The sequence below is a fragment of the Balaenoptera musculus genome, chromosome 2, assembly GCF_009873245.2.
Source record: "Balaenoptera musculus isolate JJ_BM4_2016_0621 chromosome 2, mBalMus1.pri.v3, whole genome shotgun sequence".
In the NCBI taxonomy this organism is placed as follows: domain Eukaryota; kingdom Metazoa; phylum Chordata; class Mammalia; order Artiodactyla; family Balaenopteridae; genus Balaenoptera; species Balaenoptera musculus.
In genome coordinates, this window is record NC_045786.1 from 130,996,452 (window position 1) to 131,012,757 (window position 16,306).

Here is a 16,306-nt window from a genome sequence, read left to right on the forward strand (position 1 = left end):
ATATTTTGGAGATTAACCCTTTGTCAGTTGCTTCGTTTGCAAATATTTTCTCCCATTCTGTGGGTTGTCTTTTTGTTTTGTTTACGGTTTCCTTTGCTGTGCAAAAGCTTTTAAGTTTCATTAGGTCCCATTTGTTTGTTTTTGTTTTTATTTTCATTACTCTAGGAGACGGATCAAAAAAGATATTGCTGCAATTTATGTCAAAGAATGTTCTGCCGATGTTTTCTTCTAAGAGTTCTATAGTGTCCGGCCTTACATTTAGGTCTTTGATCCATTTTGAGCTTGTTTTTGTGTATGGTGTTAGAGAATGTTCTAATTTCATTCTTTTACATGTAGCTGTCCAGTTTTCCCAGCACCACTTATTGAAGAGACTCTCTCTCTCCATTGTGTATTCTTGCCTTCTTTGTCATAGATTAATTGACCATAGGTGTGTTGGTTTATTTCTGGGCTTTCTATCCTGTTCCATTGATTTATATTTCTGTTTTTGCACCAGTACCATACTGTTTTAATTACTGTAGCTTTGTAGTATAGTCTGAAGTCAGGGAACCTGATTCCTCCAGCTCCGTTTTTCTTTCTCAGGGTTGCTTTGGCTATTTGGGGTCTTTTGTGTTTCCACACAAATTAAAAAAAATGTTTGCTCTAGTTCTGTGAAAAATGCCATTGGTAATTTGATAGGATTACATTGAATCTGTAGATTGCCTTTGGTAGTATAGTCATTTTGACAATACTGAATCTTCCAATCCAAGAGCATGGTATATCTTTCCATCTGTTTGTGTTATCTTCAATTTCTTTCATCATTGTCTTATAGCTTTCAGAGTACAGGTCTTTTGCCTCCTTAGGTAGGTTTATTACTAGGTATTTTATTCTTTTTGATGTGATGGTAAATGAGATTGTTTCTTTAACTTCGTTTTCTGACATTTCATTGTTGGTATATAGGAATGCAAGAGATTTCTGTGTATTAATTGTGTATCCTGCAACTTCACCAAATTCATTAATGAGCTCTAGTAGTTTTCTGGTGGCATCTTTAGGATTTTCTATGTATAGTATCATGTCATCTGCAAACAGTGACAGTCTTACTTCTACTTTTCCAGTTTGGATTCCTTTTATTTCTTTTTCTTCTCTGATTGCCCTGGCTAGGACTTCCAAAACTATATTGAATAAAAGTGGCAACAGTGGTGATCTTTGTCTTGTTCCTGATCTTAGAGGGAATACTTTCATCTTTTCACTGTTGAGAATGATGCTAGCTGTGGGTTTGTCATATATGGCCTTTATTATGTTGAGGTAAGTTCCCTCTATGCCAACTTTCTGGAGAGTTTTTATCATAAATGGGTGTTGAATTTTGTCAGAAGCTTTTTCTGCATCTATTAAGATGATTGTGTGCTTTTTATTCTTCAGTTTGTTAATGTGGTGTATCACACTGATTGATTTGCGGATATTGAAGAATCCTTGCATCCCTGTGGATACTGGCTTCTTTCACTCAGGATAATGCCTTTGAGATTCATCCAGTTTGTTGCACACATCAGTAGTTTATTCCTTCCTATTGCTTAGTAGTACTCTACTGTATAGTTGTATCATAGTTTATCCTTTTACTCATTGAGGGACAGTGGGTTGTTTCCAGTTGTGGGTGATTATGAGTAGAGTTAATATTAACAGGCTTTTGTACGAACAAGGGTTTATTATTTCTTTATAGTAAATACCTTGTAAATACTAGGAAATACCAGTTTCTGGATCATACGGTAAGTGTATGTTTAACTTTATAAGAAACTGCCAAAGTGTTTCCAGAAAAGTACCATTTTGCATTTTCAAAGAAACATATGAGAACTTTATTGATCCATATCCTTGTCAGCACTTAGTATTGTCAGTGTTTTTAGTTTTTAGTTTTAGTCTTTCTAATATGTGTGTAGTGATATCTAATTGTGGTTTTAATTTGCATTTCTGTGATGGCTAATGATGTTGTACATCTTTCATTTGATATCCATATATCTTCTTTACTGAAGTGTCTGTTCAAGTCTTTTGCCCATTTAAAAATTGAGTTCTCTGTTTTCGTACTGTTGAATTTTGAGAGTTCTTTATGGGTACAAACTGTCTGTTGGATATGTGACTTGCAAATATTTTCTCCCAGTCTGCAGCTTATCTTTTAATTCTCTTAACAGTGTCTTTTGTAGAGCAAAAGGTGATAAGTTTTATGAAGTCCAGTTTATTAATTTTTTCTTTTTTGTGTGTGCTTTTGCTTCATGTCTAAGAACTCTTTGTCTAACCTTAGGTCACAAGGTTTTCTCTTAAGAATATGAGAGTTTTATTTTTACATTTAAACCCATGATACATTTTAATTTTTGTGTAAGTTATGAGGTTAAAAGTACTAATGGAGACAGTGGCCAAGATTCTTATTGGATATAAGGATATCCAAGTTTTCCAACACTGTAGCTGAAAAGACTATTCTTTCTCTATTGAATTGTCTTTATCTTTGTCAAAAATCAATTGACTGTATTTCCATGAATTTATTTATTGGCCATCTATTTTGATCCACTGATTTATATGTCTGTTCTTTGACCAATACTATATTCTTTTGATTACTGTAATTTTTAGTAAGTTGTAAATTTAAGTAGTGTGGTTCTTCTAATTTTATTCTCATTTTTAATGATTGTTTTGGCTATTCTAGCTGCTTTGCCTTTCCATATATATTTGAGAATTAGAAAAAATATGGTTGGTGTTTTGTTTGGAATGGTATTGAATCTCTAGATCAACTTGGGTGGAATTAACATCTTTACTTTGTTGAGTCTTCCAATCCATAAGCATGGTGTATTTATCTGTTCAGGCTACCATGCCAAAATACCATAAACTGGATAGCTTAAGCAACAGAAATTTATTTGCTCACAGTTCTGGAGACTGGAAGTCTAAGATCAAGATGTCATCAGGGTCAGTGTCTGGTGAAGTCTATCTCCTTGGGTTGCAGACAGTCATCTTCTCACTATGTGCTCACATGACTTCTTCTTTTTGTCCTTGGAGAAAGAGAGAGAGTGAGCTCCTTCAGTCTCTTCTTATCAGAACACTACTCCTATCAGAGCAGGGCTCCACCCTATGACCTCTTTTAACTTTACTTGCTTAGAGGTACCATCTCTTACAGCCACACTGGAGCTTACGACTTCAACATATGGATTTTGGGGGGACACAAACATTCTATACATAAGACATGGTGGGTCCCTTATTTTACTTAAGTCTTCTTTAAACTTTTCATGAGTATTTTGTAGTTTTCAAATATAGATCCTGTACATATTTTGTTAATTTATACTTAAATATTTCATTTTTGTATCTATTCTACATGGTACCGTATTTTTAAATTTTGGTTTTCCATGTTCATTGTAGTATATAGAAATATGATTAATTTTTGTGAGGTGACCTTGTTTTCTGAGGCCTTACTAACTCACTTATTCTTTTTTTTTCAGATTGCCTAGGCTTTTATGTAGACAACTGTGTCACATATGAATAAGTAGAGTTTTATTTCTTCCTTTCTATTTGGTGTGTCTTTTATTTCTATTTGCTGCCAGTTGCACTGGCTAAGACTTCCTGATACAGAATAGGACTGGTGAGAGTGGACATTCTTGCCTTGTTCCCTGTATTAGGGATAAAACATTCAGCTTACATCATTAAGTATGATGTTAGCTCTAGGTTTTTGTAGATGTCTTTCATCAGGGCAAGGAAGTTCTCTTGTGTTTCTAGTTTGCTGAGAGTTTTTGTCATAATGGATGTTGATATTTTTCAAATGTTTCTTCTATATCAATTACTATGATCATATGGGATTCTTTATTTTTTTTTTATTTTTTATTTTTAAAAGGTTTGCTTTTTTTTTTTTAAATTTATTTATTTATGGCTGTGTTGGGTCTTCATTTCTGTGCAAGGGCTTTCTCTAGTTGTGGCAAGCGGGGGCCACTCTTCATTGCGGTGCGCGGGCCTCTCACTATCGCGGCCTCTCTTGTTGTGGAGCACAGGCTCCAGACGCGCAGGCTCAGTAATTATGGCTCACAGGCCCAGTTGCTCCGCGGCATGTGGGATCTTCCCAGACCAGGGCTCGAACCCGTGTCCCCTGCATTGGCAGGCAGACTCTCAACCACTGCGCCACCAGGGAAGCCCGGGATTCTTTCTTTAGAATGTTAATGTTGTGGATCAAATGATTGAGTTTTAAACATGAACCAGCCTTACGTTCCCTAGATAAACCCCACTTTGTTGTGGTGCATTATTCTTTTTATGTATTGTCAGATGCAATGTACTGATACTTTGTTGAGGATTTTTGCATCTATGCCCATGAGGAATTTTGGTCTTTCTTTTCTTTTCTTCTTATTACTTGGTTTGGTATCAGGGTAATGACTTCTGGTTTCATAAAATGAGGTGGGACCTGTTCTTTGCTTTTCTATTTTCTGAAAGAGTTGTGTAGAATTTGCATGATTTCTTTTGAAAAAAATTAATAAATTAATTTTTGTTGAGGTATAATTGACATATAACATTATATTAGTTTCAGATGTATAACATAATGATTTGGTATTTGTATACACTGCAAAATTAACACCATAATAAGTCTAGTTACCATCCATCACCATACACGTTACAAGCAAATTTTTTTTGTGTGTGAGAACATTTAAGATTTACTTTCTTAGGAACTTTCAAACATGTAACACAGTATTATTAACTATAGTCACCATGATGTACATTACATCTCCATGACTTATTTATTTTATAACTAGAAGTTTGTACCTTTTGACCTTCTTCATCCATTTTGCCCACTTCCCCATCCAGCTTTCCCTCTGGAAACCACCAGTCTGTTCTCTCTATCTATAAACTTGGTTTGTTGTTTTGTTTTGTTTTTTCTTTTGATTCCACATGTAACTGAGATAATATCATATGATATTTTTCTTTCTCTGCCTGACTTACTTCACTTAGCGTAATGCCCTCAAGGCCCATCCATGTTTTACAAATGGCAAGATTCCACCCTATTTTATGACTGAGTGGTAAGAGTTTCCACACTTTTAAATTTAATAATAATAATAATAGCAGTTGATTTAGTGGGCACTTGATGTTTTCCCTTTCCATACCTAATCTATAATCTTATAATAATTCTTTGAGCTTAAGTAATTTTTTTCACTTTATAGATGAATAAAACTGAGAATTAAAGGAACTTAAATGTCTTGCTCAAAGTCACCTTAATGGTAAAGAGAGGGGTCAGGAGGCCAACCTCCATCTAGCTCCAAAGCCTATGTTCTTTCCATGGCAACTTCCACAATTTTGGCACGTATGACTTCTAGACACAGGATTTTACTAATTGTTGTGGCTATTGACATGAAATATGAAATTACCTGACTGTTAAAATGATCAATGTAAAACACATTTTGTATCATAGCAGATAATCCATTTTCCCTCAGCTTCATGCTTTGTGTAGGAAAGGCTTTTATTTTAATCCTTGTGACCAGGAAACTCATAGGTCACCACCCTTAAGGTTCTCTGACCAACTGTCCCCAGCTGTAAGTAATACCACACTACCTGTTTGGACCTGCTACAGATAGTTTAGTTATACTTGATCACTCTCCCTTTCTTTAGCTGCAGATGGTGTACCCCAGTGTCTCTTGAGCCTCACTGTTATATTGGGTTTGTATATTGATGCAGTGGTCTATTGTTTCCATTTTTATTGGGTCATAAAGCTCCATAAAGACCGGATGGTGTATATTTGCTTTTGATGTTGTGAAGTCTTAGGACTCTGCAAGGGGTGTTTTATAGTGTCTGTTGTATTTATCAAGTAAACAGTGTTACCAGGAATCACCCACTTGCTGTCTGTGCTGGGTATTCAAGCTCCAAGAGATGATTCAACTACACACTCTGTAGGCTCTACATTTTCCAGGAACTTTGGATTATGTAGTCAAGATGGTCCATTAAGCCACTTAGATACCATGCATCAATTTTATTTTGCTGGTGATAATCAGGACATGGTCTGTTTATCATGAGGCATATATATTGATGTGATCATCTGAATGTGTTCTGCCCTATTTAAAAACAGTGTTTTAGATGTTAACAAGGAGAAAAGAAACAAGCATTTGTTGAGTATGTACTATATAGAATTACTTTACCTGTATTAACTTAAATAATCCTCTCAATGAGCCTGAAATGTAGGTACTTTTAAATTTTATTTCGCAGATTATTCATTTCATGCCCAGACAGATTAAATAATTTATGCAAGGCCATATAGGTTAGAATTGAGGGAACTGATATCTGGTTCAAATTATATGCCTCCAAATTCCATAAGCACGCCTAGCAATGTATCTGTTCTGCCATTCTTTCTCTATGCTGCTTGTCATCAACCATACATGTCTAGAAAAATTCTGCCTTTTTCATTATTTTAGGATCTGACTTAAAGTTTTACTTTTACTCCATAATAATAATAATAAACAGTGGCTAAATAGCGTAATGATTAATAGTACAGACTTTGGAGCCAGACTTTATGGGTTCAGACTCCAGCTCTGCTATTTATTTGTTGTATAACTTAGGGCAAATTATTTAATTTCTCTTTGCCTCAGTTTCCTCATTCAATAATAATTGTACTTACCTCAGAGGCTTGTTATGAGGACTAAATGTGTTAATATTTGGAAAGATCTTAGAATCGTGCCGGGTACATTGTGAGTACTATACATGTATGCTTGTCAAATAAATAACATTTATTGTGTATCAGATAATTTGCTAAGCACTATAGATTAATACCAAACATAAGGAAGGTACTATTATTATCTCCATTTAATGAGTGAGGACTCCAAGGCTTAGAAAGGATAACAGCTAGTCCAAGATCATACCAGTTGTAAGCTCATCACCGAAAACCAAAAAGAATCTTGGAGAAGAGAATAAAACTCATCTGTAATTCTATCACCTAGAGAGTATTATTGCTGACATTTGGAGTATTTCCCTCTTTCTATCCATATCATTGTATATTATTGAAATCATGTTGAATGTACAGTTTTCCACCTTCATTTTGTCCCTTAGCATTATGTTAAAAATTTTCAACTCATCATGTGATTGAAATTTGGGGGGTTAAAATTGTCTTAAATGCAGTATGGTAGTGGCACAAAAACAGAAATATAGATCAATGGAACAGGATAGAAAGCCCAGAGATAAACTCACACACATATGGTCACCTTATCTTTGATAAAGGAGGCAAGAAAATACAATGGAGAAAAGACAGCCTCTTCAATAAGTGGTGCTGGGAAAACTGGACAGCTACATGTAGAAGAATGAAATTAGAACACTCCCTCACACCATACACAAAAATAAACTCAAAGTGGATTAAAGACGTAAATGTAAGGCCAGACACTATAAAAGTCTTAGAGAAAAACATAGGCAGAACACTCTATGACATACATCACAGCAAGATCCTTTTTGACCCACCTCCTAGAGAAATGGAAATAAAAACAAAAATAAACAAACGGGACCTAATGAAACTTAAAAGCTTTTGCACAGCAAAGGAAACCATAAACAAGACGAAAAGATAGCCCTCAGAATAGGAGAAAATATTTGCAAACGAAGCAACTAACAAAGGATTAATCTCCAAAATATACAAGCAGCTCATGCAGCTCAATATTAAAAAACAAACAACCCAATCCAAAAATGGGCAGAAGACCTAAATAGACATTTCTCCAAAGAAGATATACAGATTGCCAACAGACACATGAAAGGATGCTCAACATCATTAATCATTAGAGAAATGCAGATCAAAACTACACTGAGGTTTCACCTCACACAGGTCAGAATAGCCATCATCAAAAAATCTACAAATAGATGGAGAGATATACCATGTTCTTGGATTGGAAGAATCAACATTGTGAAAATGACTCTACTACCCAAAGCAATCTACAGATTCAATGCAATCCCTATCAAACTACCACTGGCATTTTTCACAGAACTAGAACAAAAAATTTCACAATTTGTATGGAAACACAAAAGATCCCGAATAGCCAAAGCAATCTTGAGAACGAAAAATGGAGCTGGAGGAATCAGGCTCCCTGACTTCAGACTATATTACAAAGCTTCAGTAATCAAGACGGTTTGGTACTGGCACAAAAACAGAAATATAGATCAATGGAACAGGATAGAAAGCCCAGAGATAAACTCACGCACATATGGTCACCTTATCTTTGATAAAGGGGGCAAGCATACACAGTGGAGAAAAGACAGCCTCTTCAATAAGTGGTGCTGGGAAAATTGGACAGGTACATGTAAAAGTATGAAATTAGAACACTCCCTGACACCATACACAAAAATAAACTCAAAATGGATTAAAGACCTGAGTGTAAGGCCAGACACCATCAAACTCTTAGAGGAAAACATAGAACACTCTATGACATAAACCACAGCAAGATCCTTTTTGACCCAGCTCCTAGAGGAATGGAAATAAAAACACAAATAAACAAATGGGACCTAATGAAACTTAAAAGCTTTTGCACAGCAAAGGAAACCATAAACAAGACCAACAGACAACCATCAGAATGGGAGAAAATATTTGCAAATGAAGCAACTGACAAAGGATTAATCTCCAAGATTTAGAAGCAGCTCATGCAGCTCAATAACAAAAAAGCAAACAACCCAATCCAAAAATGGGCAGAAGACCTAAATAGACATTTCTCCAAAGAAGATATACAGATTGCCAACAGACACATGAAAGAATGCTCAACATCATTAATCATTAGAGAAATGCAAATCAAAACTACAATGAGATTTCATCTCACACTGGTCAGAATGGCCATCATTAAAAAATCTAGAAACAATAAATGCTGGAGAGGGTGTGGAGAAAAGGGAACCCTCTTGCACTGTTGGTGGGAATGTAAATTGATACAGCCACTATGGAGAACAGTATGGAGGTTCCTTAAAAAACTAAAAATAGAACTACCATATGACCCAGCAATCCTACTACTGGGCATATACCCTGAGAAAACCGTAATTCAAAAAGAGTCATGTACCAAAATGTTCCTTGCAGCTCTATTTACAATAGCCAGGACATGGAAGCAACCTAAGTGTCCATCATCGGATGAATGGATAAAGAAGATGTGGCACATATATACAATGGAATATTACTTAGCCATAAAAAGAAATGAAATGGAGGTATTTGTAGTGAGGTGGATGGAGTTAGAGTCTGTCATACAGAGTGAAGTAAGTCAGAAAGAGAAAAACAAATACAGTATGCTAACACATATATATGGAATCTAAGGGAAAATAAAGGTCATGAAGAACCTAGTGGCAAGACAGGAATAAAGACACAGACCTACTAGAGAATGGACTTGAGGATATGGGGAGGGAGAGGGGTAAGATGTGACAGGGTGAGAGAGTGGCATAGACATATATACACTACCAAATGTAAAATAGATAGGTAGTGGGAAGCAGCCGCATAGCACAGGGAGATCAGCTAAAAAAAAAAAAAATCTACAAACAGTAAATGCTGGAGAGGGTGTGGAGAAAAGGGAACCCTCTTGCAGTGTTGGTGGGAATGTAAATTGATACAGCCATTATGGAGAACAATATGGAGGTTCCTCAAAAAACTAAAAATAGAACTACCATACGACCCAGCAATCCCACTACTGGACATATACCCTGAGAAAAGCGTAATTCAAAAAGAGTCATGTCCCACAATGTTCATTGCAGTCTATTTACAATAGCCAGGACCTGGAAGCAACCTAAATATCCATCGACAGATGAATGGATAAAGAAGATGTGGCACATACATACAATGGAATATTACTCAGCCATAAAAAGAAATGAAATTGAGTTATTTGTAGTGAGGTGGATGGTCATAGAGACTGTCATACAGAGTGAAGTAAGTCAGAAGTAGAAAAACAAATACCATATGGTAACCATATATATGGAATCTAAAAAAAAAAAGGTTCTGAAGAAACTAGGGGCAGGACAGGAGTAAAGACATAGAGAATGGACTTGAGGACACGGGGAAGGAGAAGGGTAAGCTGGGATGAAGTGAGAGAGTGGCATGGACATATATACATTACCAAATGTAAAACGATAGCTAGTGGGAAGCAGCCACGTAGTACAGGGAGATCAGCTCGGTGCTTTGTGTCCACTTCGAGGGGTAGTATAGGGAGGGTGGGAGGGAGACGCAAGAGAGAGAAGATATGGGGATATATGTAGATGTATAGCTGATTCACTTTGTTACACAGCAGAAACTAACAGACCACTGTAAAGCAATTATACTCCAATAAAGATGTTTAAAAAAATTGTATTCAGTGGTTGCAGAATATTCCATCATTTGGATATGATATTTTATTTAATCCCTCCTTAGATGTTGGACACAAAGTTGCTTTTAGGATTTTTTGTTAGCACATATTGTTACAATGAACATCTTTTTCTGCATTTTGAATTTTTTCTCAGGCTATAATTCTGGGCTTGGAATTACTGTGTCAAATGATCAAACATGTTAAAAGTCTCTTAAATATACAAACAGGCTAATATTTTCAAAGAAACTTACAAAAAGTTATAAGCAAAAAAATATATAGATAAAAATGTAAAAAGAAAACAATCAAGTTCCCAAGATATAGCGTTTTTAAAAATATTAGAATTTTCATTTTGAGATAATTGTAGATTCACATGCATTGCTAAGAAATAATACAGAGAGATCCTGTGTACCATTTGTGCCATTTCTCCCAAAGCTAACATCTTACAAAACCATATTATAATATTACAACCGGGATATCTCATTGATACAGTCAAGGTAAAGAACATTTTTATCACCACAAGAATCCCTCATGGTGCCCTTTTATAGCCATGTATACCTCCCCCTAACTCCCATGCCTGACTCTTGGCAATGACTAACCTGTTCTCCATGTCCATAATTTTGTTATTTCAGGAATGTTATATAAATAAGATCATAAAGTGTCTGACTTTTTAGGATTGGCTTTTTTTCACCCAGCATAATCCCCTGGAGATTCATCCAAGCCATGTGTGTCAATAGTTTATCCTTTTCATTGTTGAGTAGTATTCCATGGTATGGATATACTACATTTGTTTAATGATCACCTGGTGAAAGACATCTGAGTTGTTTCCAGTTTTTGTTTATTATGAATAAAGCTGTTATGAACATTTGTACATAGATTTTGATGTAAACATACATTTTAATTATCTGGGGAAAATGCCCAAGAGTGTTATTGTTGGATTGTATGATAGTCATATTTTTGTTTTGTATGGAGCTGCCAAATAGTTTTCCAGAGTTTTATTTTTCATTCTCAGCAGCAGTCTATGGATGATTGAGTTTTTTACATTCTTGGCAGAATTTGGTGCTGTTACTGTTTTTCATTTTAGCCATTTTGAAAGGTGTGTGGTGATAATATCATTGTAGTTTTAATTTGCATTCTCCTAATGGATAATGCTATTGAACATCTTTTCATGTGCTTATTTGCCATCTGTATATCCTCTTTGGTGACACGTTATTAATGTTTTTTGCTCATTTCCTAATTAGATTATTTGTTTTTTAATGTCAAGTTTTTATGTATTCTAGTCCTTTGTTGAATATGTGGTTTGCAAGTATCTTTTCCTAGTCTGTGGCTTATCTTTTCATCCTTTTAAGAAGATCTTTTACATAGCAAAGTTGCAAGTTTTGGATGAGGTCTAATTTATCAGTTTTTCCTTGTATAGATTATGCTTTTTTAGTCAAGTCTAAGAATTCTTTGCTTAGTCCTATGTCCCCAAATTTTTCTCCTATTTTTTTTCTAAAAGCTCTAGTTTCACATTTTTTCCCCCCTATGGAGGTCTTCTGGTAAGGACCAGAAACCTGCCAGACCAATTCTAAAAGAGCTATAACACTTAATTTTACATTGTACATTTAAGTCTGTGATTCATTATGAGTTAATTTTTCTGTAAGGTAAGAGACTTAAGTCCAGGTTCTTCCTCTTTTGTTCTGTTTTGTTTTTTTCACTGCAGATGTTGAATTGCTCCAGTACCATTTTTTGAAAAGGTTATCCTTCCTGCATTGAATTGCTTTTGCACTTTCATCAAAAATCAGTTGGGCATATTTGTGTGGTCTATTTATGGGTTCTGTATTCTGTCCCATTGATCTATGTATTTATCCCTTTGACAATACCACACCGTCTTGATTACTGTAGTATATTGTAGTCTTTAATATCAAGTAGAGTGATTCCTCGCACTTTATTTTTCAAAATTGTTTTAGCTATTCTAGTTTCTTTGCCTTTCCATACAAATTGTAGAATAATGTTGTCTGTATCTGCCAAAAAATCTTGCTGGGGATTTCAATAGGGATTGCATTAAAACTATGTATTGATTTGGGGAGAAATTACATCTTTACTATGTTGAGTCTTTCAATCCATGAATTTAATATGTCCCTCAATTATTTAGGTCTTTGATTTCTTTCATCAGTGTTTTGTAAAATTCAGCATAAAGATTCTGTACAAGTCTTGTTAAGTTTATATCCAAGTATTCATTTTTTTTGTCATGAGTGGTATTGTTTCTAATTTCATTTTCCATATATCATTATTAGTACATAGAAATGTAATTAATTTTTAAAATATTGACCTTGTATCCTACAATGCTGCTGAGCTCACTTACTAGTTCTAGAAGGGTTTTTGTTTTTTGTTTTGTTTTTGTAAATTCCTTGGGATTTTCTACACAATTATGTTATCTGCAAATAGGGACATTTTAATTTCCTCCTTTTCAATCTAAATGCCTTTTATTTCTTTTTCTTGACCTATTGCAACATAGAACTTCCAATACTATGTTGAATGAGTTGTGAGTCATATGTTGAATAAGAGAGAGAGAGAAACAATCTAGCCCTCTTCCTAATCTTAGGGAGAAAGCATTCAGCATTTCTTTATTAAGTATGATGTTAGTTGTATAGGGTTTATTTTTGTTTATTTTTTTCTTTTTGTTTTTAGAAACTCTGTATCAAGTTAAGAAAGTTCCCCTTTATTCCCAGTTTGCTAAGAGATTCTTGTTTTTGTTTTTTTTTCCCTTATCAAGGATGAGTGTTGGATTTTGTCAAATGCTTTTTTTAAGATATAGGTTTTTGATTTTTAATAATGTTTGTAAGGCACTCAGGCAATGATCTTTGTAGGTGCTGAATCACCTTCCTCAAGATGGATACATGGCACCTGCAGGTGGTCAAAACTGACCTTGCCCAGGTGTTTTCCCTTTCAGCAACTTGTCTTACTGTGTTGGGTGACATTTTATTGGTTTATTTTTCATGTTCCTTGAAAAATGTGAAAGGACTTTATTAAAACGCAAATATTTTCCTTATTCACATCTCCCAGGTTTTTCCACTCAAGTCTTACTTCTGGCTTGAGAAATGTGTCTGGCTCAGAACTGATTGTCAGGGTGGTGATACATGAGGGATCATACAGTGGTGGTGCTACAATATATGAACTGATTTAGATTTCCCTGTCTTGGATTATTCCCACTTCCCACCTTTGGAACTTTCTAAAATAACTTATTCACATGACATCCACAGTGACATCCTGGCAAAGCTTTAATAACAAGTTCTCAGGGTTGGAAGTGACCTCTGATTTGCTGATTTCCATGATGTAAATACTCCCACCATGGCTAATTTTAGGCACCATTATGATGTCACTGAGCATAGAGTTGGGGTGATGAATGGTACAAGCTGACTCCAGCATACCACTACTTACGCATAACTCAGTGTAACATTGGTGACAGCCACCCCTAACACAAACTGCCCAGGCACTTAATTTCCCAGAGTATTATGGGATTGCCACAGTCTTTTTTCCAAATGTTCTTAAGAATATATAAAAGAAAGGATAGGTGGTCAGCCCTACAGAAATGGAGTTTAATGAGTAGCAAGTACAACTTTGGGGGGCATGTATCAATAGTTCATTCCTTTTTATTACTAAGTAGTAGTTCATGGTATGGATGTACCACTGTAAACTCTTCACCTATTGTAGGATGTCTGAGTTATTTCTAGTTCTTGCTTATTGGCAATAGAGCTATTGTGAACATTCATGTACAGATTTTCATGTGGACATAAATATTTTTGAAATATGCCTTTATTATTCTCCTTCTCCTTCTGTCCCCCACCAAAAGCCTGAAATCCAGGAGTAATATTTTCCTTTTTTTTAAACTCCAACTTGAGATATAAGAGAATTACTGGAAAAGTACATTTGTTTACTTAGCAATGACATGTTAGAATCTTAAGAGAAGTTGGCCATTGGAAGCTCATGATCTAAATATGGACAGGTCTTGACTCACACATTAATTGTAACAGAATGTCCTTGAGCATTCACACAGAGCATCATGGGGATGGTTTGCTCTCCTACTGGCTTTTAGGACCTGCTGACACCTTCACCCCGTCAGCACGAGCTTCTCCTGCTCCACTTCCAAGTCCGACAGAATGAAGACTTTTTAAGCAAATAAACGTGAAAGCCATGTCCTGCACTTATTTGGCTGAGCTGTCTCCGTTATACACTCCTGAGCTGCATCTTAGATGCCTGTGTTGACTGATGCTGGCCTGGCTTCATGACTGTATGTATTTTCATTTCTCTGAAGCATGACCATCTTCCAGGGGGCAGAACGGCTCAGTAATTAACAGTGTGGGTCCAGGGCAGGCAGCCAGGGTTCGAAATCCCGCTGTGTGGGTATTAGCTGTGGGAACCTGGGGAAGTTCTGTCACCTCTCTTGTGCTCAAGTTTATCATTTGCCACATGGGGAAAATAATAATATTTACCTCATAGAGTTGTTATAAAGATTAAATGAGATAACATTTTTCTATGTTTAGAAAAATGTTTGGCACATAGGAAACACTCAGTACATCACCATCATCACGCACATGTTGGGAGCACAGGAAAATCACAGGGCCCTTTCTCTCCCCTAAGGGCCATCGGCTTCTGCACAACCTTGGCTCTTCCTCCTTTGTGCAGACATGTAAGCCTCAGGGTGGGTGGCTCCTCAGTTCAGCCTCACAGCTCCCACTTCCCTGGAGCTCCGCTGAATACACTAAATTTTGAGCCCTCCACTCTCTGCATTGAACGCTGGACGTGCTGTTCACTCCTCAGGGCTGGCCCTGAGCTCAGCTTGCACAACAACTTGGAGGCAAACAGAAGCCGGCTGACCAACCCGCAAGGTATGCCCTTGGCTCCTCCACTGCCTGCCTCCGCTCCAGCTCCTCCACACAACAGGCAGTCCTCACAGGCCACTCGCCCGGGCTCAGCTCTTATGTTGCAGGTCTCTAAACCCCTGGTGTTCCTCCAGGGGAGAGGGGAGCTGTTTCCTGCCACCAGTATCTACCACCTTGCTCGTTTTCAGCTTCTTCTGCAGGTCTTTTCTCTCTAACCAATCCAGACTGATTGCCCTTTGGCACCTCCTTCAACTCAGGGACTTGGGTTTTCTCTACGTGCAGCAGGAAGCAATCTGCGCATATGTGGGGTGGCAGGGCTTCACACAGATCCTACCAGGTCCTCTAATTCCCACTAGCCTGCAACTCCTTAAGGCTGAAGTGCATTAATCTTTGAGTCCTGCTAAGACCCAGTAGAATGCCTCTATGTAGTATATCAGCATTTATTAAATGAATGCTTGAATAAATGATGAATTTCTTGGAAGCACTGGGGAAAATGCCCGGCTAACACGGATCCCTGCCACCTCCCAGGGATCAGCCTTCTGCTGGAAAGTTGGCCCATAATCCCTGCAGCACTCTTTGGCTGCTGATTTTCCAACTGTGGCTTTACACCTGTTTCATTTTACAATATTTATTGGGAAAGCATTTTACCCGCTTATTATAGTCAGATATCATCCGTGACAAGCCATTTTCCTTGAATTAGCCCAGTGAGAAATATTTCTAAAGGCGTTAAATGAAATCATCCAGACATTTCCCGTGGCCAGCTGGACCTGGCAGCCACACGCAGTACCCTGGCTTGAATACAGAGCGGATTTTGCTTTTAGTCTACTTCAAGCAGCAAAGCTGCTGCTAATTCTCACACTAATAAACGGGGTTTTAACAAATTCTCCCAAGCAAAAGCAACGGGAGAAGTTACAACTGTGCTTTCAGTAAATTAAATGAGATAATGTAGTGCCTGGCACATGGTAAGCTGCCAGCAAATGCTAACTGTTATGACTGGACATCACTACCAAGAACCGTTGCACAAAATATCACCAAAAAAAGATGGGGGCTGGTAGGGAAAATACTTTCAAAGGTTAGTAGAAAATAGGGTCATGTAAATAATTATTTCTTTGAAGTTGGGAATAAGGAAGATAATGATAAAAAAAATCATTTAATAAAAATTAAAGGGATGAAAATAGAAGAGTTGGGAGATTGCTAGAA

General features: G+C 36.6%; 1 long non-coding RNA gene and 1 other non-coding gene across 3 annotated transcripts in view; one reads left to right on the forward strand and one right to left on the reverse strand.

The window, feature by feature from the left end:
• LOC118890694 overlaps window positions 1–16,306 on the forward strand; it is a 194,302-nt gene that overhangs the window by 108,424 nt on the left and 69,572 nt on the right. The window lies entirely within an intron of this gene.
• On the reverse strand, window positions 11,771–11,831 carry LOC118891423. The gene has a single exon (XR_005018999.1). It is a non-coding gene; the product is annotated as a U7 small nuclear RNA (small nuclear RNA).